This window comes from Cherax quadricarinatus, chromosome 6 (assembly GCF_038502225.1).
Source record: "Cherax quadricarinatus isolate ZL_2023a chromosome 6, ASM3850222v1, whole genome shotgun sequence".
NCBI classification, from domain to species: Eukaryota; Metazoa; Arthropoda; class Malacostraca; order Decapoda; family Parastacidae; genus Cherax; species Cherax quadricarinatus.
Window position 1 is genome coordinate 6,986,209 of NC_091297.1, and position 4,826 is coordinate 6,991,034.

Sequence of the window (4,826 nt, forward strand, 5' to 3'; positions counted from 1 at the left end):
AGTCAAGTATGAAGTTAAAAATGATTATTTGGTATGCACTGAGACTGGTAAGGAGATAGAGGGCCGGCAATTATACGACAGGTTAGTGGTTCCAACCAAGTATAGACCTCAGATATTAAATATAGCTCATAATACGTCATTAGGAGGTCACTTAGGAATTACAAAAACCTTGTATAGAATCACAAAAGAATTTTATTGGCCAAAATTAAAGAAAGATGTGAAGAATCATATTAGGTGTTGCCGAGAATGTCAGCAAGTTGGGAAACCTGGACATTCCATTAAACCTGCACCTCTCCAACCCATACCTGCTGATGGAGAACCTTTTGCAGATTTAATTATAGATTGTGTAGGTCCACTACCTAAGTCAAGAGTCTAGTTTAATATTTTATTTAGGTTAGGATGTATTTGTGGTAACCCCCCTTTCAAGCTCTTTTTTTTTATCCCCTGATGTGGGGGTTTTTTTTTAGTGAGGGGATACGGGCTACCGTCCGCTTGTATCTTGGACCTATGTTGGCCTATCTGACTGCTGTCTCACTCTGAGTTTAGGGTTTGGCTTTTGGTCACTAGGAAAGCTGAGCTCTATCTAAGAGTGGGATGGTGGAGAGGATAGGCGGTCCCATTATTTTGTGCCATGGCGGCACGGTTACCACTGGGAGGTGGCAGCCTAATCCTGAGCCTTCTCGGGGGTGGGGGTGTGGCATGCAAAGAGTACGTAACCTTTATTCGGCGCATGGACACACCCTCATTTACAGGCTATCTCCCCCAACCAGCGAACCAGGTTGCTAAGAGTTGATGATGGGGCCCCATCGTTCAACTAGTGACCAGGTTCTAGCCAATAAGAAGGTGGGATTGACAATCGCAGAGGTTATGTGGATACCGCTCTCCTGTCTGCCCTTGTCATTCCCACTCTAGAGCTGGTTGAAGCACGGTGTGCTATATTGTGGCTTCTATTTCTGCCTTGCTTACCGTGGAGTGCACTATATTTATCACTGTACATAGTGTACATATTGCTGTTATAATTGGTGAAGGATAATATAAGTCTAAACTTTTTCTACTGTGTTTATTTGCTCCCATTACACCTGGGATAACAGGCCATTTGAAATCCTAGGTTGTAATACAGATGTTATTCGATGTATGTGCAGCTCTGGTGATATGTTGGGTGTGATGTTCACTCCACGATCCTTCTCTTGAGTGATATCAGTTGTTTCTCGCCTCTCAAGCTGTATTCCGTCTCTGGTCGCCTCTCTCTCCAGCACCATTGTTTATGACCTGCACTTGCTGGGGTTAAACTCCAGCAACCACTTGTTTGACCATTCTGGCAGTTTGTCCAGGTCTACCTGTAACCTCTCTCTATCCTCGGGTCTACCTGTAACCTCTCTCTATCTCCAAGTCTACCTGTAACCTCTCTCTATCCTCAGGTCTACCTGTAACCTCTCTCTATCTCAGGTCTACCTGTAACCTCTCTCTATCCTCAGGTCTACCTGTAACCTCTCTCTGTCCCCAAGTCTACCTGTAACCTCTCTCTATCCTCAGGTCTACCTGTAACCTCTCTCTATCCTCAGGTCTACCTGTAACCTCTCTCTATCCTCAGGTCTACCTGTAACCTCTCTCTATCCCCAAGTCTACCTGTAACCTCTCTCTGTCCTCAGGTCTACGTGTAACCTCTCTCTATCCTCAGGTCTACCTGTAACCTCTCTCTATCCTCAGGTCTACCTGTAACCTCTCTCTATCCCCAGGTCTACCTGTAACCTCTCTCTATCCTCAGGTCTACCTGTAACCTCTCTCTATCCTCAGGTCTACCTGTAACCTCTCTATCCTCAGGTCTACCTGTAACCTCTCTCTATCCCCAAGTCTACCTGTAACCTCTCTCTATCCTCAGGTCTACCTGTAACCTCTCTCTATCCTCAGGTCTACCTGTAACCTCTCTCTGTCCCCAGGTCTACCTGTAACCTCTCTCTATCCTCAGGTCTACCTGTAACCTCTCTCTATCCTCAGGGCTACCTGTAACCTCTCTCTATCCTCAGGGCTACCTGTAACCTCTCTCTATCCTCAGGTCTACCTGTAACCTCTCTCTATCCTCAGGGCTACTTGTAACCTCTCTCTATCCTCAGGTCTACCTGTAACCTCTCTCTATCCTCAGGTCTACCTGTAACCTCTCTCTATCCTCAGGGCTACCTGTAACCTCTCTCTATCCTCAGGTCTACCTGTGACCTCTCTCTATCCTCAGGTCTACCTGTAACCTCTCTCTATCCCCAGGTCTACCTGGAACCTCTCTCTATCCTCAGGTCTACGTGTAACCTCTCTCTATCCTCAGGTCTACCTGTAACCTCTCTATCCTCAGGTCTACCTGTAACCTCTCTCTATCCTCAGGGCTACCTGTAACCTCTCTCTATCCTCAGGGCTACCTGTAACCTCTCTCTATCCTCAGGGCTACGTGTAACCTCTCTCTATCCTCAGGTCTACCTGTAACCTCTCTCTATCCTCAGGTCTACCTGTAACCTCTCTCTATCCTCAGGGCTACCTGTAACCTCTCTCTATCCTCAGGTCTACCTGTAACCTAACTATCCTCAGGTCTACCTGTAACCTCTCTCTATCCTCAGGTCTACCTGTAACCTCTCTCTATCCTCAGGTCTACCTGTAACCTCTCTCTATCCTCAGGGCTACCTGTAACCTCTCTCTATCCTCAGGGCTACTTGTAACCTCTCTCTATCCTCAGGTCTACCTGTAACCTCTCTCTATCCTCAGGTCTACCTGTAACCTCTCTCTATCCTCAGGGCTACCTGTAACCTCTCTCTATCCTCAGGTCTACCTGTAACCTAACTATCCTCAGGTCTACCTGTAACCTCTCTCTATCCTCAGGTCTACCTGCAACCTCTCTCTATCCTCAGGGCTACCTGTAACCTCTCTCTATCCTCAGAGCTACCTGTGATCTCTCTCTATCCTCAGGTCTACCTGTAACCTCTCTCTATCCTCAGGTCTACCTGTAACCTAACTCTATCCTCAGGTCTACCTGTAACCTCTCTCTATCCCCAAGTCTACCTGTAACCTCTCTCTATCCTCAGGTCTACCTGTAACCTCTCTCTATCCTCAGGTCTACCTGTAACCTCTCTCTATCCTCAGGTCTACCTGTAACCTCTCTCTATCCTCAGGGCTACCTGTAACCTCTCTCTATCCTCAGGTCTACCTGTAACCTAACTATCCTCAGGTCTACCTGTAACCTCTCTCTATCCTCAGGTCTACCTGCAACCTCTCTCTATCCTCAGGGCTACCTGTAACCTCTCTCTATCCTCAGGGCTACTTGTAACCTCTCTCTATCCTCAGGTCTACCTGTAACCTCTCTCTATCTTCAGGGCTACCTGTAACCTCTCTCTATCCTCAGGGCTACTTGTAACCTCTCTCTATCCTCAGGTCTACCTGTAACCTCTCTCTATCCTCAGGGCTACCTGTAACCTCTCTCTATCCTCAGGTCTACCTGTGACCTTTCTCTATCCTCAGGTCTACCTGTAACCTCTCTCTATCCCCAGGTCTACCTGTAACCTCTCTCTATCCTCAGATCTACCTGTAACCTCTCTCTATCCTCAGGTCTACCTGTAACCTCTCTATCCTCAGGTCTACCTGTAACCTCTCTCTATCCGCAGGGCTACCTGTAACCTCTCTATATCCTCAGGGCTACCTGTAACCTCTCTCTATCCTCAGGGCTACTTGTAACCTCTCTCTATCCTCAGGTCTATCTGTAACCTCTCTCTATCCTCAGGTCTACCTGTAACCTCTCTCTATCCTCAGGGCTACCTGTAACCTCTCTCTATCCTCAGGTCTACCTGTAACCTAACTATCCTCAGGTCTACCTGTAACCTCTCTCTATCCTCAGGTCTACCTGTAACCTCTCTCTATCCTCAGGGCTACCTGTAACCTCTCTCTATCCTCAGGGCTACCTGTAACCTCTCTCTATCCTCAGGTCTACGTGTAACCTCTCTCTATCCTCAGGTCTACCTGTAACCTAACTATCCTCAGGTCTACCTGTAACCTCTCTCTATCCTCAGGTCTACCTGTAACCTAACTCTATCCTCAGGTCTACCTGTAACCTCTCTCTATCCTCAGGGCTACCTGTAACCTCTCTCTATCCTCAGGGCTACCTGTAACCTCTCTCTATCCTCAGGTCTACCTGTAACCTAACTCTATCCTCAGGTCTACCTGTAACCTCTCTCTATCCTCAGGGCTACCTGTAACCTAACTATCCTCAGGTCTACCTGTAACCTCTCTCTATCCTCAGGTCTACCTGTAACCTCTCTCTATCCTCAGGGCTACCTGTAACCTAACTATCCTCAGGTCTACCTGTAACCTCTCTCTATCCTCAGGTCTACCTGTAACCTAACTCTATCCTCAGGTCTACCTGTAACCTCTCTCTATCCTCAGGGCTACCTGTAACCTCTCTCTATCCTCAGGGCTACCTGTAACCTCTCTCTATCCTCAGGTCTACCTGTAACCTAACTCTATCCTCAGGTCTACCTGTAACCTCTCTCTATCCTCAGGGCTACCTGTAACCTAACTATCCTCAGGTCTACCTGTAACCTCTCTCTATCCTCAGGTCTACCTGTAACCTCTCTCTATCCTCAGGGCTACCTGTAACCTAACTATCCTCAGGTCTACCTGTAACCTCTCTCTATCCTCAGGTCTACCTGTAACCTAACTCTATCCTCAGGTCTACCTGTAACCTCTCTCTATCCTCAGGGCTACCTGTAACCTCTCTCTATCCTCAGGGCTAACTGTAACCTCTCTCTATCCTCAGGTCTACCTGTAACCTAACTCTATCCTTAGGTCTACCTGTA